Raw genomic sequence first — 23,733 nt, forward strand, 5'->3', positions numbered from 1 at the left:
GAGGCAGGAGAATGGCGTAAACCCGGGAGGCGGAGCTTGCAGTGAGCAGAGATCCGGCCACTGCACTCCAGCCTGGGTGACAGAGCGAGACTCCGTCTCAAAAAAAAAAAAAATACATATATATATATATTTTTTTTTGAAAAAAATATTATTAGTTCAAAAGCTAGTATTACTGTAACTTTGGTTTGCAATTTCACACTTCATTTTCTATATAATTTAAGAAAATAATGCATTTAAAGTATTCATGATAAAAGCATTCAACAAACTAGGAATATAAGAACATCAACTCAGCTGGGTGGGGTGGCTGGTGCCTGTAATTCCAGCACTTTAGGAGACCTAGGCAGACAGATCACCTGAGGTCAGGAGTTCGAGACCAGCCTTGCCAACGGTGAAACCCCGTCTCTACTAAAAAGTACAAAAAACTAGCCGGGCGAGGTGGTGAGCGCCTGTAGTCCCAGCTACTCGGGAGGCTGAGGCAGGAGAATGGCGTAAACCCGGGAGGCGGAGCTTGCAGTGAGCTGAGATCCGGCCACTGCACTCCAGCCTGGGTGACAGAGCCAGACTCGGTCTCAAAAAAAAAAAAGAAAAAAAGAAAAAAATGTCTGTACCGTTCTCCCTTATCTGAAATTTAGCTTTCCATGGTTTCAGTTACCCATGGTCAGCTGCGGTCTGAAAATAGATGAGTACAATATCATATTTTGAGAGATGAAGAGAGACCACATTCACATAACTTTTGTTACAGAATGTTGTTATAACTGTTCTATTATTTGTTAGTTGTTGGTATCGGTCTATCTTATAAATTACATTGTGTATTAGGTCGGGCACAGTGGTTCATGCCTTTAATCCCAGCACTTTGGGAGGGCAAGGCAGGCGGATCACAAGGTCAGGTGATTGAGACCATTCTGGCTAACAGGGTGAAACCCCGTCTCTGCTACAAAATACAAAAAAACTAGCCAGGCAAGGTGGCGAGCGCCTGTAGTCCCAGCTACTCAGGAGGCCGAAGCAGGAGAATGGTGTAAATCCGGGAGGCGGAGCTTGCAGTGAGCTGAGATCCGGCCACTGCACTCCAGCCTGGGCGACAGAGCGAGACTCCGTCTCAAAAAAAAAAAAAAAAAAAATTCACAATTTTAAAGTGTACCCTTCAGTGTTTTATAGGATAGTCACAGAGTTACAGCAACATCATCACTATCTACTTCTAGAACGTTTTCATCGCTCCATAAAGAAACACCATGCCCAGCAGCCATCACTCCCCATTTCCCCCCATGCTCCCAGACCTCTGGCAAATAGTCATCTCATTTCTGTCTGGCAATAGCAATTTATAACTGACTTCATGCATTTTTATTCTAAGCTTGATTTCAAAGGCTAACACAAACATGAGATTGGCTGTTAACATTTTTGTATGTATTTCAAAAGATGACTTCAGTTGCATGAACACATGTATACATTTAACACATGCAAGGGAACATGGAGTGATAACAGCCAAAAAATGGTAATAAAATAGAAAAGAAAAGCAAAATTTGGGGTGTGTGTTGGTGAAGGCTTTTGGAAAGAAAGGAGAAAGAAGGTCCCATGAAGATGGGAGATTATTCCTTTGTAGGCTTTCCACTGGGACACATCTAGTTTTCAGATTATTTTGATTTAGGCCAGATATATTATCTTCATTTTTAAGAGTTTTTTTAACTCATAAAATGAGTTTTTTAAAAAGCCTCTTCATTTTAAAGAGTTTTGTAACTCTTGAAAGACAATTTTTGGGATATAGAGCTGAAACTTTCAGGGTGCCATTTTTTTTCTATAAGATCTTCCCAAAAGAAACATTTAAAAAGATGATGTATATACCACTGCTTACTTAAAAAATATAAAAACAGTAGATTTGAGAAGGAAAAAAAAATAAAGAAATAAAGGACAGCCTTTACCATGTAGAAGTCATGTGCCAGATATAGCTAAGTGCACCATCTCTTCTCCATAATGATGAATCAGGGAGGGGTTAGTAATCCTACATATGGAACCTGAACCTCAGGGAGTGACTGCCTTGCCCAGGATCACAGCAAAGATCTAACCAAGGCCCATCTGGCTTCAGACCTCATGCTTATAACCTTGTTATTGGTTTTGAACAACATTGCAGTTCTATATATTCTCAAACTGGTTCCCCAAAAGTATCCTAATGAGAAAATTGATGTTGTACAGAAAACAGCAATAGGCATTATTACATCTTCCACTCTTGGAGAACAGCTGGACAGGGAAGCGGCTTGGCTGTTCTGCTGGCTGTTCAGGGTCCTCCTGGCTTCTGTAGCCCTCCGTTCTTAATTGTAATATCAGAGCCTTTGACCTGACACATACCCAAGGCCAGGCCCATCCAGAATGGTCAAGTTCTGGTTGGCACTAAGCCCCCAGCACACCAGTGCTACCCTGATCTCGCTTGGCTCTGGAAACTTGCTCGATGGGAGACTGACGCCCCACCTTGGCCCTGGGATGGCCATGCTACCTGCACATGGCTCTCCCTACAGTAATGGTCTCTGAGGACTTGGTGAAGTGTCAGCCGTCTCTTTTGCCAGCTACCTGCCCTCTCTTCCATCTGATCATTGAATAGTGATGCTCCTCAGTCCCTGCCTTCTCCTTCTCTTCTCTCCCCCCAGCATCCACAGTCATTCCAGCTATTCACATGCCAATGACTCACTAGTTTTCATCCCCATGATGGGTAATTTTATATGTCAACATGACTGGGCTGCAGTGCCCACGTATTTGGTCAGACATTATTTTGGATATTTCTGTGAGGGTGTTTTGGGGTGAGATTTACATTTAAACCAATGAACTTTGAGTAAAGAAGATTGCCCTTCATAATGTTGGTGGGCCTCATCCAATCAGTTGAAGGCCTAAATAAAACAAATATATATTGAGTCCTACAGGGTTAAGTTTGACTGTGAGTAACAGAAAAACCATAGAAGAATGAGTTTAAAAAGACAGAAGTTAATTTTCTTCTTATTTATTAGAATTCCTGGGTTGGTTCAGGTCTCTATAAAGTCTGTAGAGACCCAGGTTTCTCCTCCCTTGTGCTTTGAAATCCTCAGTACAAGGCCCAAGGCAGCTCAAATTCTAGACATCACTTCTAAATAACATCTTCCAGCCAGCAGGAAAGAAGGAGGTGAAAAAAAAGTGCCTCCTCCCTGAAAGGTGCTCCTAGAACCTCCATTCTCATCCCATTAGCTGGATCTTGGTCACATGGTCACAGCTAGTTGCAAGGGATGCTGGGAGGTGTAGTCTATATTCTAGGTGGTCATTTCATGACTAAGGAAGAGGAGATTGGGTATTAGAGGATGACTGCTAGTGTTGGCCACAAGTACCACTGGGTAAATATGTACAGTAGAGCCTCCATAACTGTTTGATAAATGTACATGTGCCAGGTTTTGTCTGCCTGTTTGGATAGACCTCTGCTCATGGTAGGTAGTCATGCTAGGGCACTGGGTAATAGAGTGCATTTCCCTCTTTCTGCCTACAGGTTATGTTCTGTTGGCTCGCGTGGGCTTCCTTCTAGCCCCTGTGTCTGGATCTGCCCTCCTGGTACACACATGGTGAGTGTGAAGATCATGGTGAAGGCACCCAGAGATTCCTGCCACAGGCAGGTCTTTTCCAGCTTTCTCCAACCCACAGCAGTGCCTGGACCATAGCTGTCTGGGTCCTGAAGTGGGCGGTGAGCCCCCTCGCTGCCTGTCACTCCACAGGAACAGATGTGCAAATGACTGGCTGTGGCCAAAGATGCAGTCAGACATCCACCCCAGGAGCACAAGTTTCAGAAAGAGGGAGGGAGAGAGAGGTTGAGACTAGAGGAGGAATGGGCCTCTGCTGGTCTTTCTCCCCACTGGCCCCTGTCCTTGGAGGTCAAAGTCAGTGTAAAGTCATAAAACTTTGTGAGATGCTGGCCCTGGGTGAGAGTTAGAGCCCCCATGACAAGCACAGTAGCCAAAGCCTCAATCTAATTTGACATACCATGAAAATGAGGCAATTGTATGTTGGCCTTGCTGGAATCCCCATGTCACCCTCCATTAATTTCTTTGTCAAGGTAGTTTCCAAAATCTCTTTTCCTCAGCATCATAAATGCTAGGGGAAAACATCCTCAAGTGTTCTTAACACGCTGCTGGGGAGAGAGGCTGCTAACTGCCCAGAATCACGTCCTGAATCTACCGAAGACACTTTTGCTGCCTGTCCTATGACCAGAGAGTTCTCTGGCGTCCCTTCGCCGGCATGCCATTCTCTGCTAACATTCATCCAGTGGGAATCGCTCCTCCCCAGATCCCCAGGAGAGACCTGGAAGCTGAGTCCAGCCTTGGCTTTTGAGCTTGACAATGACTGTTCCTTTGGGATAAAGGAACTGGAAATGCACTGTGGCTTGGGCAGAGCGCCCCACATCCCATCTCTCATTCCGTTACACTTTGCCACTCTAGGATGTTTCGAAGTTCCCATTTGCAAATCAATTTAACAAGGTTCCAGGCTGAACCCACTGGTTAACACCATTAAAATGATTCTTCTTACTAGACTGGGGGAAAAAACTACGCACCTGCAAATTCCTTACTACCTTTAATCATGAACTTTGAGCCAGTGTTCCATATTTTAATTTCTCTAGGTACTGGGCCTGTATTTTCCACCTATGAAAATGTCTCCAAAATTTTGCTGCTGTAAGGAGATTTAAGGAGATGATGGGGTATAGGATAAGTGACTGTTTAATTTGAGCTTTAAAGAAATATAACCTACAATGGAAAGAATACATCTTATCCTTTAAAAAATGTTGTTGTATAACAACTGGCTGGCTATTATTTCATTCTCTTGACCTTAATTCTCTCAACATGGAAAAGTCAGTTCAAATGTAACCAATATGGTCAATCCCATACTAACATTTCAGGAAAGATAGTGGTTACAGGAATCAGTAAAGGTGTTTTGCTGTAGGGGTGGTGGCTGTTTAGATTAAACCACCTTTATCTCTTGTCCTCTACTAATGAGATACCTATGGTGGAGACATTTCAGAGAGCTTAATATTAAACAGATATGGATACTGGAGTCCAGGCTGGTTAGGTGAGGAGCATAAATCCATACTACAGAGGAAATTGACAACCTTCCCTGTGTAGAAGTTGTGTCCTGAGGCATCTTCCTCCGTCATGGTCATGGTTTTCTCTCTCCTCTCTAACGTGGGCAGGACTCACATCAGGATCTCAGTTGTGGAGGTGAGAAAGCTGAGGCCCACTCATTATCTGTAGGAGTGATTTGCCAAGGCGGCAGGGCAGTTCAGACCCGACTCCAGCTTTCCACGTTCCAGTCCAGTTCCTCCCCCCACTAGGCTCTTTTCTAGTGACCCACGAAAGCTTCTGGCCTCAGACATGGTGCTCAACCACTTTAGGGGTTTAGGAACAGTGCTACAAGAGGAAAACAAAGCAAAACAAGGAGCAGGCAAGGTTTAGCTGGAGAATATGGTCCTTTCTCTGGTGTTTCTAAAAAGAAATGACCCTTTGTGTTCTAGCTGCCCTCAGGGTCTTTGACTAATTTCTCTGTGTCTCAGTGCCAGGGGTGGCTGAATGCTGGGGTCTCTGTGCTACTTCATGTCTTGGCATGACTCTATATGTGTGTTGCGGGGGGCAGATGGTGAGTGATGGGCAAAATTCTCCCCTCACCTCCTGCTTGCACTTCCCATCAATGCAAAAGCATATCTGGGTGCTTTCGCTCCACCTCGAGGTTGAAGGCTGTGTCGATTCCTGTCAAACACAGATTGTATTTTGCTGTTCCATGTGAATCAGAGCTTGTGTTAATATCTTCTAGCTGGGCACGGTGGTGCTCTCTCAGCTAGATCTTCATTTCACGTCTGTCCTGGGGCTCTTAGCTATGCCAGCGGAGCCCTCTGGAGAGCCGACGGGTGTTCTCATTTTCTATCAGCCTGAGCATGTCATGAACTTTCTGGCTCACTGGGAGTTGAGAATACAGATGAACATAAAAATTGAGAAAAGCTATTGGAGGCTCTAAGAGGATGCCAGTCAAGCAAAAGAATAGTAGGTTCCTATTGCAATATTGGAACCAGCTCTCACATCCCAATTTCATAGTAACTCATGTATTATCTCTGTTTATTTTGAATGCTTCAGCAAAATCTATGTTAATAGAATTCTTTATGGATCTGAGTAGGCTATCCATCCTTTAAACAAATTAACACTGCCCACAGCCACCTCCCATGCCTCCTGGAAACACTCCCTTCCATGGTCAAAGAAACCCTGTAGAGAGCAGAACAGAGCTGGTAGGAAATAGACATCTTAGGTCCATGTCACTTACACTATTGAGTTATATAGAGCCTTCTGCACAAGCAAAGCATTATTATCTTAATCAAAGCTGAAAATGACAAATAGAGGACAGAAACGAATTCCTAGCCTGTAGTTTCGTTTTCCCAGGGGGAAAAAAAAAAAAAAAAACTCTGTCTCTTAAATATAGGGGTTGTTTTTGAGTAAATTGGTTGTATGCCCCAGGGCCTAACTATTCTAAGAAAATACATATTTTACATATTCTAAAAATAAATAAATAAAAATTAGACACAGAGAAATGGAAGTGATAGGAATATATTTTTTCTCTCCTAAACTTCAAACAAGAAATCATTCTTTTGGGAAAATTGAGCTTGAGCTAGATGTTTTTAATGCTTTCCCAGCAGTTGCTTAAGAACAAAACATTATCTTGTGCGGGAACAGTAGGGGCACGAGAATGTTTAAGTATGTCTTAATGATCTAGGGGTCTTGCAAACATCTGAGTCATGAAGAAGTCAGGTCGTAGTTTTTTAAGAACCTCTAGACAAGGATGAGGGTACAGTCAAAAGAAAATGCTTGGATTTTAGTCCCATCTCTTTGGCACTTTCATGAATGTGCGCCGTCATTGAACTTACAAAACGTTGTCAAATCAAGCTGAGTTTCAACCCCCATTGATATAAAAGAGAAAGTATCACATTGCAGGATTGTAAAGGAGGAAAAGATATAATGAAATCAAACAAAGTCTCCCTGCTTGTAGGAATCTGGCCTCCTCCACTGAGGTTGCGGGGAGTAAGTGTCCTGTAGCAGTTAATATTTCTGAAGGTAAAATTTGATCGGGGATATGTCTCATTCTTCACTTTTATTTCCTCTTACTTGAAAAGTCATAGGTCTCCAGGAAAATTGCTGGAGAATATATACCTTTTCTTTCCCTGCACAACCCCGTGCCCTGGGACAAACTCATACTGCATGGGAATGAAAACCTGAACTTTATGTTAACTTATTTCAAATGTTCAAAACTGGTTTCCATGTTTAAATTTTACAGTGTTTTTTGAAATGTGAAATTTTAAGTGTGGGAAACTATGGTATCATTTTGGAATTTAAATCTTCTGTGGGAACATTATAAAAACTATTACCAAAGTCCATTCCTTCTTCTGGACATCACAGGCAGCAACACAAGTATGCTTTAATTGTGTATGTGAATGCAACATCAGGATTCTATAAAAAGAATAAAATAGATCCAGCATCCACCCTCTAAGACAATAATGACTCAGGCAGTGATATTACAGACATGCAGACAAACAAAGATACAGTGAGAAGGAATTACACACATCTGGTCATTTTGTACTTTTTTTTTTTTTAATGACTTGTCATTTGGAGTCACCAGCTTATGCTAAAAGCATGAAGTTACAGTTGTCAGATAAAATACAGGATGGCCAATTATATTTGAATTTCAGATAAACTATGAAGAACTTTTTAGTAAAAGTACATCCCATGAAATATTTGGGTTATATTTGTGCAAAAATGTAGTTGTTGTTTATCTGAAACTTGTCTTTTTTTTTTGAGATGGAGTCTCACTCTGTCACCCAGGCTGGAGTGCAGTGGCATGATCTCAGCTCACTGCAATGTCTGCCTCCCCGGTTCAAGCGATCCTTCTGCCTCAAACTCCCAAGTAGCTGGATTACAGGTGCGTGCCACCGTGCCCGGCTAATTTTTGTATTCTTAGTAGAGACAGGGTTTCACCATATTGGCCAGGCTGGTCTTGAACTCCTTACCTCGTGATCTGCCCACCTCGGCCTCCCAAAGTGTGGCATTACAGGCGTGAGCCACCACGCCTGGCTGTTTATCTGAAACTGAAGCTTAAATATAACTGGGAGCCCTGTATTTTTAAATATTAATTATTTATATTTTTAAAATTTTATTTCAATCGTTTTGGGGGACAGGTTGTGATTCTTTAGTGGTGATTTCTGAGATTTTGCTGCACCTGTCACCCAAGCAGTGTACACTGTACTTAAAGCCCTGTATTTTTATTTGCTCAATCTGACCACCTTACATGCAGAGAAATAGTTGCTGCCATGACAGCCATCTGGAGCAAGAGAAGAAATCCCACCGGGCCCCGGAGGTCGTGGTAACTTACTGCTAATTAGAAAACTCTCGCCGGGCGCAGTGGCTCAAGCCTGTAATCCTAGCACTTTGGGAGGCCGAGACAGGCAGATCACGAGGTCAGGAGATCGACACCATCCTGGCTAACCCGGTGAAACCCCGTCTCTACTAAAAAATAGAAAAAACTAGCCGGGCGAGGTGGTGGGCGCCTGTAGTCCCAGCTACTTGGGAGGCTGAGGCAGGAGAATGGCGCAAACCCGGGAGGCGGAGTTTGCAGTGAGCTGAGATCTGGCCACTGCACTCCAGCCTGGGCGACAAAGCGAGACTCCGTCTCAAAAAAAAAAAAAAAAAGAAAGAAAGAAAACTCTCACAGCATTTCTAGCTTCTCTCTCCCCACGGAGAGAGACCCTCTTCCCAGCTACATTCTACATCCTCTCTTAGAAGTCGGAATGAGTGGAATGAAAGTGGCGTTGGTATCTTGGTGTGATCTTAGAATTGTCCCCCGAGATTATTCCTATCACCTGAACTTTCACAAGTGGTATTTCAGTTTCACAAATATTTATTAAGCACACGCTGCTTTGCAGAACAATGTGTTGGGTTGGGTCTCTTTTCTCAAGAAGTTCAGAGCCCCAAAGGGAAGACTAGCGTGTCTACAGCTGATGCTATTCAAGGCAAAGTGTGGAAAAATAGAGAAAATGCAACAGGATTCATAGAGTGAGACAAGCAAGTTCTCTGAGGAGTGGGAGATGAGAGAAGAGTTCATGGAGAAATGAGTGGATGAATGGGATTGGCCAGAAAGGGAAAATCTTGCGGGCAGAGATAGAAATCAACAGCTCCCCGTGCTGAGAGGACAGAATCACCAAAGAGATGGAAGAAGAATGTTGGTCGGAGGGATTCTCTGTTCCACCCCAGGAGGGGGTGATTCATTCATTCATTTGCTTATTCAGTAGATATTTATTGAATCCCAATGCATAAATTAATGTAAAATTGCAATTGTGTGAAGAACTATGTAAAAGAAATTCGTGTTGCCATGAAAGGTGGTGTAGGAGGCATGATCTGGTGAGGGAGGTTGGCCAAGGCCTTTGTGAGAGAGGTAAAGACTGAGGAGAATAGAATTAGTCCGGTGACAAGAGGTGGTGAGGGCCTGGGAGCAGGAGAACTAAGGCAGCTGAAACAGCATGTGTGAAGGCCCTGTGGCAGAAGGAAGCACGGGGCATCCAAGGAACTGAAAGCAAGCTTGGTGCACAGGGAGCATGGTGGGATGTTAGGCTTGAGAGGCACAAAATTCTTTAACAGATCCCAAAAGGCCTTGCGTGGATCCACATAGCCACTGGAGCCGTGCAAGGCCTTTTGAGAACTGTTAAGGATTTTTCTCTTAATCCCTGAGCACTATGGAATCATTTTATGTATTTAAGCAGGAGTATAACATAATTAGGCTTCAGTGTGAAGGAATCCCTCTGGTTGCATAGGAGGGGAGAGATTGGAAGGGAACCAGAGAGTTATAAGGAGACTGGTTAGGAGGCTACTGCAGAAATTTGGGCAGAAGTTGAAGGGACCCTGTATTCTCCTGCTCTCCCTGTGTCTCTCCTAATACTGTTTTTTTTTTGCTACGGAGGAATGCAGGAGTAACACCACTAGGCCCCCATCCTCATGCCCACACAGCATCTGGGTCTTGGCCTAGCAAAGTGAAAAGAATTTCCCAAGTCACTATGTATGGTTTTTGCTAGAGGCTGGTAGGGTATGGGGTATCATAACTGAACACGAGCAACTCTCTGGAGCCCTGAGGGGATATTTCAAGCCTCAGAGAGTTAAGGGAATGTAGGCAGATTCACAAGCCACCTGGCCTTGGCGCTTCAGAACCACCTTTCCTATGCCAAGCACCTGCCAAGGCAGGGCCCCCATCTGGCTGGAATCTTCCCGGTGAGACCATCTTCCATTGGTCCCTCTCCTGCCAGGTGTATGTGCAGCAGGAGGGCAGAATATTTCTGTAATACTTGGCAAACTTGTGGAAATGCTCCGGCCCACTCTAGCACCACCACAGACGCACCTCTGCTCTTGTTGGCTGTATTCACCAAACCATTATCAAGAAGTGTAGGTGGTATCTCTTTCACAGTATTTATTAGTATTTAAATTTTTTTTTTTTTTTTTTTGAGACAGGTCTCACTCTGTCACTCAGGCTAGAGTGTGGACCTTCTGGCTCAAGTGATCCTCCCACCTCAGCCTCCTGAGTATCTGGGACTACAGGTGTGTGCCACCATGCTTGGCTAATTCTTACGTTTGTTTTTGTAGAGATAGGGTTTCGCCATGTTGCCCAGGTTGGTCTCAAACTCTTGGCCTCAAGCGATTCTCCTGCCTTGACCTCCCAAAGTGCTGGGATTACAGGCGTGAGCCACCCTGCCCGGTCGAATTCTGATATACTTATTACAAACCCTGGATTCAATAGAGCCTTTGCAGTAGGCTGTTTGTATCAATAGATGTGAATTGATTTAGGTGACATTCTGTCTTTTGTGCAAACTCAGAGCAGCCCCACGTGGATGGCATATTTGCAGGTTGACCCACTCTCACTCACCTTTTTTTTTTTTTTTTTTTCTTTGAGACGGAGTCTTGCTCTGTCACCCAAGCTGGAGTGCAGTGGCCGGATCTCAGCTCACTGCAAGCTCCTCCTCCTGGGTTCACGCCATTCTCCTGCCTCAGCCTCCCGAGTAGCTGGGACTACAGGCACCCGCCACCTCGCCCGGCTAGTTTTTTGTATTTTTTAGTAGAGACGGGGTTTCACCGGGTTAGCCAGGATGGTCTCGATCTCCTGACCTCGTGATCCGCCCGTCTCGGCCTCCCAAAGTGCTAGGATTACAGGCTTGAGCCACCGCGCCCGGCCTCACTCACCTTTTAACTTGACTGCAGACCAAGCCTCTCTTGGAGAAGCGTTTTTCAACCTCCCATGCTCATGAACGCCAGGAAACAGGGTGACAAAGTGACGATAAGGATAGTAGGTCACTTTGGCACTCAGGCCCTGGAGAAATGTAAAGTATGGCCATTGGACTCTTGGTTCCAGACCGATACTCTTCTGGGGGACCATCAGTCACCTGTATCAGATCCTTCAAACGGCAGGGCCAGGGTTCCTCAACTTTGGCATGATTGACATTCTGGGCTGGATAATTCTTTGGTGTTGGAGAGTATCCTGTGCATTTCAGGATGTTTTGCAACAGCCGTGGCCTGTACACATTAGATGCCAGTAGCATCCACCTCCTTCAGTTTTGACAGCCAAAAATATCTCTCCACATTGGCAAATAACCCCTGGGAGGTAAAATTGCCCCTCGTTGGTTGCCCTGGTGTAGTCTTCCATCCTCATTGATCTAATGGGAAGACTAGGATCTGGAGACGGAAGAGAGGGCCTTCTGAGGGCCCATGAGTACATGGAGGCAACCTTGGAATTAGCCTAGTCCAGGTCTGTCTAACAGCCCCCGCAAATAGACCTTTTTTTCTGAACTTTGCTTCTTTTTGTCAATGTTCCTATTCTGGATACTGCTCCTTACTTTTTCCTTTCTGTTCTGATTTTTTCTGGGGTCCCCTTTCTCCCAAGATCTACCTGGAAACACTGAGATTTGCAAAGTTGAATTCCAATGCAGCAGAAGAGCCTGGCCCAGGGAAAACTCTAAACAAAATGAGGGCTGAGGCTTCTCGTTTCTGCCTTCCAGCAACCCGGCAGAGTGACAGAAACAATGTAGATTCTTTGTGTGTGTGTGTGTGTGTGTGTGTGTGTGTGTGTGTCGTGTGCACCAAAGGTTATCTTGTCTTATATCTTGTCTCTTTTTATTTTTTGTCTCTAGTTATTTGTCCCCTACTCATAAGCACATGTCCTTATATCCATCTCTTGTTGTTTGAAACTGACTCTGAAGTCTTCATTTACAGCAAAATATAAATACCTGATCATAATCACAAGTGATCACCTTCCACAGAGTTGGAATATCCCCAAAGAGGCAAAGGCCAGAAGAAAGAGGGCTCAATTCTGTTACAGCCATGGAATTGCACTCTTGAAGCACACAATTATGGACTGTTTTCTAAATGAACCAAAGTGCAAACTGAAGGTAGAGAAACTCAAATTTTTATCACAGCATCCCACAGCATACTTAAGAGTTGATTTCCCATTGTAACTGCATTTTTACAGGGCTCAGAGCATTCAGCTATGGATGTTCTGAGCCTGGCATGTGCCTACCAGGGAGACTCAGGGGCTGAACCAGGCCAACAAGGCTTTCACATCAGCATTTTTCTCAAGAGCTGGGCCCCAGCACCCCGGCTGGCTGGCTCTTCTATCAGAGGTGTGAATGCTCTTCTCTGAATTTTGCTTAGAGCAAGGTTCACTTAATACTGTAACATGTTCGCTATCAAGAATTTTAAAGGAAGTGGTTTTGTGGGTTTTAATGCATTTTTTTGCATTTAAATTTCAGGTCACTCAGCTATTGGGCTGAAAAAGCCTTTTTTTTTTTTTTTTCCTATTTGGCTTTCTTTGGAAGCCAGTTCATCATCTGAGTTCTCCTGTAATCTCAACTAAAGCTTGCAGGTTCTGAACTACCTGAAGCCAGGCAAGTCATAACACATCATTACTGACTTCTGGCCCTTTCCTTCCAGCCAGTGTGAAGCTGAGAGGGGTCATTAAACTCCCCCAGAGGGTAATGTCCATTGGGTTGGAGGACACAAAGCCATAAACTTGTCAGAACTGATTGCACCTCAAAGCAAGGTAGTGCTTGTCAAGGGCTGGGGGAAAGGTTGTTGATGACTTCACAGGTCTCTGGCATCGCAGATGCTGTTTCTGTCGTCAGAAGAGCAAGAAGAGCTGCAATGTGAAACCAGAAAACAGACACCCTTCGTCTCTCTCTGCTGTTGGTCTTTTCTGGGGAGACCAGTGGAGTCACTCTGGGCAGGACTGAGGGGCACCCGGGTACCGGGTATATGACCAAGCCCTGGACAGTTCACGTGAAGGAGGAGGACCCAGCTCCAAGATCAGGAGGGAAACGTGCCTGACCTTTGTGCTGCTCTGCCAGGGGAGGTGTTCTTTCGCCTCCTCACCCGGTGGCTGCAGGCAGGCTGAGAAGCCTTGCACAACAAGACACTCTGGCAGCAGGACGGCTCTTTCTACTGCCTTTTCTCTGATAACCTTGCAGGGAGTGTTGTTTTGGCAAGCGAAGGTATCTTGGAGTGTACCTTCCACCTGGAGCCTGCCTACTCAGAAATATTCTCCAGCTCACTTAAGCCTAAAGACTTTTCGCTTCCAAAGGCCAACCTGGAAGGGGGCAGCAATGGCTAATCTCAAGTTTTTAAAACAGCAGATGATTTCAGATTCCTGCAAACTAAGCATTGGATTGTATCCTTGGAAACAGCAGGACCCTACAAAGGCTTGAAGTTACAGGGTTGACTTTGAAGATGGGTTCTGTCTGTACAGCATTACCAAGGAGTATCACTGTGAATAATTTTATTAGTATGTGTAATAATTTAATCTTAGTGCTTTAGGCATGTGTTATTATTAGCAAAATGGACTGCTTATACGGTGGAATTTTGTTCATATGCTCTCAATTCGAAGCAAAAGACAAAAACCACCTTACAAAAACAAATAATACAGAGGCATGTATGGTCTGAAACATATTCCTTCACTTCCCTTGTTAGAGAAACAAATTGTATCTTTAGGAACAATCGATATAATTTCTATTTTTCCCAATAACAGAAGTAGGTATTGTTTTAAGATAGAGTCACCAAATATTAATATTAATTAGCAATTTTAAAGTGTAGGATGAGGATATTGAGAATGATGCCAATACTATCAAACCTTTTGAGAGATCAGATTAGATGGTTACATGGTATGGTATGAGTAGTGCAGTGCTTGACTGCACCCTTAACACAGACACACACACACGCACACACACACACACACACACCCCACCAGAGAAACAAAGATCCTTCTCCCTCTGCTTGTCTCAATATCAGAAATCGTACTATTAGGGATTCGTTCATTTGGCTTATAGCATATAGCCTTTCTTTTAAAATACAAATAACCCTAGAAAAAGGGAATTAAATAACTAGTAGTCACTTACATTATAGAAATAATTGTTTTTAATATTCCTCCAGGCCTAGTATCATTGGCCATATATAAAAAAGGGTTCAAAAATATATGTTGGTATATAGACAAAAATAAACAGAGTAGAGAATTCTACATTGAGAAGCTCCCTAAAGGCCTTTCCAACCTCTGTCCTAGCACACCAAAAATTCTGTGATAAAAACACTCAGCATTACAGTGAGGTGGTTAAAAACATGGTCTTTAGAATCAGGTGGAATTGGTTTCAAATCCAGAGTCTGTCACATTAGGGTATGTGCCTTTGGGAAAATGAATCATTCTGAGTCTCAACTTGCCCATCTGTAAAGTGGGGTTAATAGTATACATTTCATAAGGTGTTGTCACGATAGACAGAGATAATGAATGTAAAGCCACATAGTAAATGTTCATGAAATGAAGAAGATCATAAAGATGGTGATGAAGAAGATGATGATTTCTCATCCCACCCATTGTCACTCCAGTTCTGGGCATTGAGTGAATGGGCTTGAATTAAATGACTTATAGAAGTGGTAGAAGTTGAGCAGCATGTACGCTGGGGCCTAAGTAACTTGAAGATCCTGGACATCTGGGGTAAGGATGGTATTGAAGAGGAAGATGATAGAGAAAGTGTGTTAGTCACAGAAACAGTCACACGCTATTTCTCAGTTTTCTGTGCGTGAGTCTTCACACCTATTAACCATTCTCAGTTCTGAAAGGATGTGATACTGTGTGTGAGCATGTGTGTGTGAGCACACGTGTGAGCATATGTGTGTGTGTGTGTGTGTGTGTATTGCAAAAGAATTCTTTCTGGGGTTCATGCTCCATAATTCTCCACATTTGATCATGTCCTGGTTGGCTCACTAGGGACAAAGAATGACAGGTTTTGAGTTATTTTTTAATGACTATAAAAATGAAGCCATTTTGGAAAGTAAGCTCACATGTGGCACGAGATGTTTTGTGGCTCCCAGCAGTTTTCTTTTTGCAAGATTTGAGATGACTGAGCATCCCTGAGTACCAGAGCAGTGATGATTAGCAATAATAACAATAATGATGAAAATGTACATTGGTTCGCATCTTTTCAGATTACCAAGCGTTTCCACATTCAGTGTCTCAGGTGGTTTACATAACAACTCCATAACATAAGCTAAGTAAGGGAAGTTATTTATTTATTTATTTATTTATTTTATTTATTTTTTTGAGACGGAGTCTCGCTCTGTCGCCCAGGCTGGAGTGCAGTGGCCGGATCTCAGCTCACTGCAAGCTCTGCCTCTCGGGTTTACGCCATTCTCCTGCCTCAGCCTGCCGAGTAGCTGGGACTACAGGTGCCCGCCACCTCACCCGGCTAGTTTTTGTATTTTTTAGTAGAGATGGGGTTTCACCGTGTTAGCCAGGATGGTCTCGATCTCCTGACCTCGTGATCCGCCCGTCTCGGCCTCCCAAAGTGCTGGGATTACAGGCTTGAGCCACCGCGCCCGCCTAAGGGAAATTATTAACCCCATTTTCTATATGGCAAAATGAGTCTTTAGAGGATTAGTAACTTTCTCCCCAGTATTCTGCAGAATCACAATTAGAACCTATGTCTTTGCACTTTTAGTGTATGTTAAAATCAGTCATAGAGGTAAAACAATGATGCTTAATACAATAATTATCCTCCCACATTTCTGTTGATTTTCATTAGCATATTTATGTTTCAATTCATTCATTCAACATAAATTGAGCTCTTTGTCATGTGCAAGTCATTAGAAACACAAAGATAAATAGGGCACAATCATTGCTCTCAAAGAACAATAAAGTTGTATCTTATCTGTTATAAACTATACCAAGTTTATGCTTTTAACTTTTCTAATTCAAAACTGGCGAGCATGACTGCCTTTATGGGAACAATCAGAGAGATTATATGGATGTGGATCATGGAAAATCCAGAATATATGGCTGTTGTGACAACTTGTACCTTGTTTTTACCTTATTTTCTCTCTTTGCCTTGTTTTTGCTCTGCTAAAATCTCCAAACAACTAAAGTCTGTGTGCAGTGAAAGACCACTTCCACCCAGCGGTGAAGCTTGCAGACCACCAGACAGTCATTATTGCTATGATGTGTTAGATTCTTGTCTTACCCTGAGGATGTCAAATTTAGAACTCAGCTCCTTGGAATAATTATTCCTAGTGGAAACCTCCACCTTAAACACCTTTCAAATTCCTTAACTTTATCCGACTTTGGAGCATTTCTTTTAAAGAAAAAGAAAAATGGAAAGCCTTATGTATTTTGGAATATGCCCCAGTGGAGAAAACTGGTGCCAAACATGTGCCCGGACCTGACTTGCAAAGAGCTGTGGTTTAATGAGACCCTTTGCTTTGCAGTCTGCTGACCCAGCTTCTATTTGCTGAGAGTTGATGGTACAAAAGCTCTAGCTCTCAGATTGCCAGTGAAGCAGCAGAGCAAATTAGCAAGAAACTTCCAAAAAGAAGGCACAAAGAGGCTTTGCTTTAAAGACTTACTTTCTCGGCAATCTTAAAATTTTGGCAGCTGCGTTGGTGACAGATTGTTAGCAACATTCTACTGGCCTAGCTGAACATTTGCTGTCCTTACCACCCTATACCCTCCCAGACTGTGCAATCAAGAGCATGCGGTCTAAATTCCCTCCCTGTCCTAAGGTGCCAACACACAACCCACCCTTCGGAGAGTAGAAGAGGGAAAACACAGGCTTTGTTCACTTCCCAGATTCTCTGTGTGAAGCGAGTTTAGGAATTTATGTGTGGTTGGAACGGGGAAATATGACTATTCTGGAAGCTGTATACCAGTGTGGCTCTACATTTCCAATTTGGCTTCCCTATCCCAGAATAGGGTTCTTAGAGAAAAGCATTTCCATCCTCACATCTCAGAAAGCTAAAATAGAAAAGTCTGAGTTAAACACAGTACACATTCACTAAAATAATAAAATAAGTTAAAGCCCAGTTAAATACATGGGAAATGGGTATGTGGATGAACAAAGAAGAGAGCTATTCATGGAATTCAGGTAAATTATGACATCTGCTTAATGTGAACGTCACAAATAAAATCGGGTGACATTTAAAATGCAAAATCCTACATTAAAGTGTAAATTCTGGGCCAAATTCTCACCCAATACAATTTGATGGAAATTGTCTTATAGAAAATGAGTTATTCAGTTTTTTTCCCCATTTTCTGTTGGTGAAAATCTGGGGTAACCAATGTTTTAATAGGAAATCTAAAGGAAATGAACAGTATGACCTTGGCTAATTTTTAATTCTGATGATTTCATGATATGCATGGTAATTGCATTTTTGGTTTTGTTTGACTTCATTTCAAAGCTATTAAATGTATGTTCGATGCAAGGGATATGTTCCAGATAAACCATTGTTTGAATGTTAAAATTCATGTAAATCATATAACCAGGCAGGATTTTGTAGCTTTTTTGTGTGTGTAAGGGGGAGGATTCTGATTAAATGTGAAACAACTCAAAGAGGTTCAAGAGTCTGGCGTTCATGATTAATAGTCTGCAGTAGATATTAGAAATCCAGACAGACTGAAGGCAAAATGCCTTCTTTTTGTAGACAGACTGTATTCTAACCTCCAAGGACTCTGCATATTTAGCCACTCTCAATTCAACTGCCTTTGCCAGCCCAGGCTTCACTGGATTAGAAAGTAGTGGAAAAACCCTCCCAGGAGTGATCGTCTCAAATTCCTTTAGTGTTTAATCTGTCTGGCGCATGGATGGCCCTCTTGAACTGCAGGGAGCACATGGCAGAGAGAAACGTCTTGGGCTGGCTGGCTTGTGCTTGGAAAGTGAAAGCAAGCTGTTATTTTCGCCTTCCCAATTCACATTCCTGGCCTTTGACATCATGAGGTCGTTGTTTGGTTGGCTGGAAGGGTGTCACACGTGGATAGGTGCCATTAGGTCACATGTGCATAGGTGCCATTTTTGTCTGGGACATTTACACAGGGTACTTATAACCTCTTTTGGTAGACTGAGCCCTGTTGCTCTTAAGAAAGGAAGTTTTTTGTTAGTCCTAACCCAAATTTTAATGTATGCTTCTGTAAGCCTACATCCTTGCAAACCTTAGTCAAGATAGAGTCCATTTCCCTCACAATAATCCATGTAGATATCAGAGCATCTCTTAGTCTTCTTAGGTTCAAGTCTAGACTTGAGGCTTATTAGCTATCTGACCATGAGCATATTCCTTAATTCCTCTATGTTTCAGTGTCCTCATCTTTAAAGTAGGGACAGTAGTAGAACCTCCTTCATATGGTGGTTGTAAAAATTGAACAAGACCACTTGTGTAAACAACTTAAAGCAGTGCCATTCACAGGGAAACACTCAGTTAACATTGATTATTATTATAATCTTTATCCTGATCTTACACTTATTTTTGGTATTTCCTTATGTACCCTTTTTTCCCCTGGTGCCCTGGAACACATTAATAGGGTTCTCAATATGGCCTCTTTATCAATAAATATTTACTGAAGACCTCTGTGGAGGATATTCTATTTTGAGAAGCTTTTTGTCACAATCTATAACTATTCATTTGGTCTGTCTTTTCATGTGCTAAGACGGGTAAAACTGACTAAAAATACAGGCAACATTTAGGAGACAGAGTAGGCAAGAGCACACTGGGTGATACTTCTTGAAAAAGTTCGAGATGTCCATGTCTAGAAGGGTATGTACTACTTAATCCATACTAGAATGTACATATGGAATCACGGGATAATGAATTCTTGGTTATTTGGTATGTGCTTTTTGGAATGAGCATACATTAAGAATATACAAAAAGACTTCTTTCGTACCCATGAAAGTCACTACAAGTGCGGTAGGAAGCAGGACTCTGGAGGTGGGGCTCAGACACCGGACCAAACTGAGGACTAGCTAAAACAAGGATGGGGCAACACTCCGTGGCAATACTCCAATCTTACCGCCCCTTTCCACGGTAAGGACTGGATGACCCAGAAATTACTCCCCTTTTTCTAGAAATTTCTGCGTCATTTGCTCCTTAATTTGCGTGTAATTAGAAGTGGGTATGAATTTGACTGCAGAACTGCCTCTGAGCTGTTACTGTCAGCACACTGCCTATGGGGTAGCCCTTCTCTGCAGGACCAGCCATGGAGCTATAACTGCCATCTCAATAACGCTATTTTCTTCTACCATCTTCTACCACCGCTTGCTCTTGAATTCTTTCCTTAGCAAAGCCAAGAACCCTCCTGGCCTAAGACCAGATTTGGAGCCCCCTGCCCTGCATCACAAGCACCCAAAGGGCAGAACTAAATCGAAGGTCCTAACAAAGAAAATCAGACAGAAAGATGAGAGAGAGAAATGGTGGCCTCCTCAGGGAAAGGGGAGGAAGTGACTACCGGGTGCCTTCTGGACTCCATGGAAAGCATGGAAGAAGGGAAGCGGCAGCCATCAGAGTTCCCCGGATCATGTCTGGCGCAAGGAAGGAGGGTCAGCCTCTGCTGCCGTTCTTGTAGATGGAGAACGGACTTTGCAACCGGCTACCTCCCCGCCGGAAATGCAGATTGAGCCCAGGGGCTGAGGGGGCTGAGCCGTGGCGAGAGGGCGCCCAACAAGAGCTGGACTCCCATCGTCTCCTCGAGGTGACAGGAGCATGCCCAGGCTGCAGTCTGAGTGAGATGGCGCCCCCAGAGGAGGAATCAGGGCTCTGTGAGGAGCCACACGCCCCAGCATCCCGTGCTCATAGGTCACTGCTGGGGGAACCACCAGGGATGGTGGAGTGGTGTCTGTAAATATTGAGCGAGAGAAAGGGTGACCAAGAATTCAATCTCTAGCCCAGTTGTTTCTTGAGTAAGAAAGCAGGAGGCAGATATTTCGGAACGAATCAAACCTCAAGAAATACAGCATCCATGGGTTCTTTTTGCAAAAAAAAAAAGTGTGTCTTGAAAACCAATCCAGCCAAATAAAAAATGAATCAAAATAAAGAACTCAGAAACTGAGAGGCTGTGGATTCGTTTAAAATAGAACTGAGACCAAACAATTTGGACAGTAAGGCTGAAAAAGAGAATTTAAAGGTCACAAGTAAGTATTTTAGTATAACTAATCATACTGGTAATAGAAGAAAAAAGGTTGAAAAAATATGTTAACTAACTTCCTCATCTTTCCTGCCAAAGAGCCAACAGTGAAAAGCACAGTTTAAAAATAACAATGACTTCAGCTGTTTTAAGTTTTTCTGTTTGTTTGTTTTTTTAGAGATGGAGGTCTTACTATATTGCCCCGGCTGGTCTCAAACTCCTAGGCTCAAGTAATCCTCTAGCCTTGGCTTCCCAAAGTGCTGGGGTTATAGGCGTAAGCCACTGCTCCCAGCCAGCTCTATAGGTTTTGCACATTTTCTTAAATTATAGGGACCTTTTAAGAACTAGTATCTCTAGCAGTGAAGAAATGTAGAAAGTTAATCAGATTCTTCAGTTTTCAGTTTTTTTAAACCTGCTAATTCAAAGAAAATTAAATCAAACACTTCAAGTTTAAAATTGCATGAATATCTTCTCACTGTTCTAAATGTTGATATGAAAATACAGGATAATGAAACCTGGGTTATTTCATAGAACTTCTGTGTATCTACCAGGCTTTATATCTGTTATATGGACAAGGAGAGATAAGTGGAAAAATGCTCACCAAATATCAGCAATGGTTATTTCTGTGTGGTTTCAGGTGAAGATTTCAGATGAGTTTTAAATTTTCATTTTTTTCTGGTTTTCTTGATGACTTGAATATTGCTGTAGTATTTTCTGGACTTTAACTTATTTTGTTCTTTCAATAAATCTACACTTAAAGCTTTCCAGCATGTATGGATGGAAGCACTTTTCTCTATCCTGAAATAACAATTGGATCAATTAATGTATTGTCCTTATGACTAGTAATATTGGCAGAAAAGTTGTTCAAGCTAAGACTGGTCACCTTTTTACAGAAGAAAAGGCAATTCTTTTGGAGGGAAGTTCTTTTGGAGAACAAAGAATTGGGGGAGAGGTGTCATTGGTCCAGATGAAATGTGTTTATTAAATAATGCCCTAAAGATAGCTGTACTTACATGTTTATCGCAGCACTATTCACAATAAGAAGGATATGTGATAAACTTAAGTGTCTATCAGTGGAGGATTAAAGAAAATGTGGTGTATAAATGCAATGGAACACTCTTTAGCCATAAAAAAGAATAAAATCATGTCTTTTGCAGCAACATGGATGGAACTGAGGCCATTATCTTAAGTGAAACAAACCAGACACAGAGAGTCAAATACCACATGCTCTCACTCATAAGTGGGAGCTAAAAAACCATGTATGCATGAACATAGAGAGTAGAATGATTGACAATGGAGACTTGGAAGGGAGAGGGGGTGGGAAAGGAGGGGACCAAGAGAGATTACTTAATGGGTACAATGTATAGTTTTCAAGTGATGGATAGGCTAAAGCCCTGACTTGACCTCAATGCAATGTATGCATGTAACAAATTTGCTCTTGGACCCCGTAAATTTATACAATAAATAAATAATGCCCTAAAGCAGTGGTTCTCACCTGTGGGTGATTTTGCACCCCCCTCCCTTACTCCAGGGAACATTTTTCCATATCTGGAGACATTTTGGATTGTCATACTCAGGTGGATTTGGGGGAGGGGTGACATAGTGCTATTGGCATCTAGTAGCATCTGGGGATGCTGACAAACATATTGCAATGCACAGGGAAACTCCAAAACAAATAATTATTTGGCCCCAAATGTTAATAGTGCTGATGCTAAGAAACCCTGCCCTAAACTCTTGAAAAAGAAGCCATTATCTACACAATTTCCTTATAAGAGTGAGCCTGGAAGCGGATCCTGTTTTAGCGACGAAAGCTAAGATGCTAAATTTATTCTATCTGGCCACTAGAATTTTTAGCCAGGTGTATTTATTATTATAAAAGCAATTTTTCTGCTTTTTATTGGTCCTTTGTCTTCAACTACTGTATGGGTTTATATTTGTCACCTAGGAATGGGAAGTTGTAACCAGTGGTCTAAGTCTAAGCTAGGATAGTTGTAGTTTCCAACGGTGCCTTCAGTGACCTTGATGTAGGGGTCTCTGATCTCAACCCTACTGGCTGAACAAGCCAAGTCAGGCTATTTGAAGTCTCTGGAAAACCAGCCAATGGTCCGGATTGATTGCATTCAGCAAGAAGTTAATGCAAGAAGACTGGGTTCATCTTGGTGTGTGTGTGTAGGGAATGAATTACCCTCTTCTCATTCACTTTAAGGACCATTTATTGCTGTGAATCAGGAGCAAAGTATCAATAGATGGGAGTGAGGATTGCTTCTGTCAGGTAGAGATTTTGCTTTTAGCCCAACAGTTTTCATAGCACCATGTCAAAGAGAATCTGCACATGCTGGAATTACCTGCTGGCCTATGATTACAAACAGCCCTCATATGAAAATCTCAGCATTTCTGGCTGCTGCCTTCAATTGCTTTTTCTGAAATTGGTATCCCTTGATGTCAACTATTTGATTTCAGTCAGTCGTTTCTCTCTGGCAGCACTCCCTGCAAATGTGTCCTTTCCAGAAAACTAAACCTGCAAGTGGCTTGTAATGTACCATGACCTTATCATGTGAAGGACAAGTGGCTCTTGTGCTTATTAGATAGCAGATGAACTGATGAACTGAATTCTTGGTCTGAAGCGTTGATAAGGTCAGATGTCTTTGCAAAAAGAAGCCACCACTTCCTTGGCTGCAGGGATGTAGTTCCCAAGTATCTTTTCATAATGCCCTAAGATTTATACTTAGACTTTATTTTATATGGCTTAAGAAATGACTTATTAGTAAAATAGAATATTTTGATATTGGAAGAGAAAGTTGGGCTTTCAAGGCTGTTGGAGACATTGGTTTTCAACTAAATACATATGCTGATTGCTGTATATATTAGCAATTTTCAACAATGATCCTAGGGAACAAGGGTATGGGCAATTCATTAGACATAGCACTAATCAGGAGAAAAAAAATTAGGAAGCTATTGTCAATGCCTGTGGAGATATGAGTCTTATCTGGGGGAGAAAAACGGCCTTTCTCCAGTTCTCCAATAAACTATTTAGAAAATGGCCTTTCTCCAGTTCTCCAATAAACTAATTACCTTTGAATAGTATATCTAAGGCTTATAATAGAAAGTTTATTTCTAAATACTATGCCATAAGAATAGATTGAATTTAAGTAGACAAAAGTAAAAGGGGGCACCAAACTGACCCTCAGGCTTCACCCTACAACAGATTTAGACCGTAGCAGAGTTGGTTCTCAGCTTTGCAGGCTCTGAAAC

General features: G+C 42.6%; 1 protein-coding gene and 1 long non-coding RNA gene across 3 annotated transcripts in view; one reads left to right on the forward strand and one right to left on the reverse strand.

Annotated features, from left to right (window-relative positions):
• LOC116275240 overlaps window positions 1-7,837 on the forward strand; it is a 106,722-nt gene extending 98,885 nt beyond the window's left edge. Inside the window, exon 3 of the long non-coding RNA XR_004184194.1 lies at window positions 3,494-7,837. This is a non-coding gene — a long non-coding RNA (uncharacterized LOC116275240). The remainder of the gene's footprint in view (window positions 1-3,493) is intronic.
• The window catches only part of NEDD9 (neural precursor cell expressed, developmentally down-regulated 9), a 203,930-nt gene that overhangs the window by 63,741 nt on the left and 116,456 nt on the right, over window positions 1-23,733 (reverse strand). The gene's annotated exons all lie outside the window — the stretch shown is intronic.

The sequence above is a fragment of the Papio anubis genome, chromosome 6, assembly GCF_008728515.1.
Source record: "Papio anubis isolate 15944 chromosome 6, Panubis1.0, whole genome shotgun sequence".
NCBI lineage: Eukaryota > Metazoa > Chordata > Mammalia > Primates > Cercopithecidae > Papio > Papio anubis.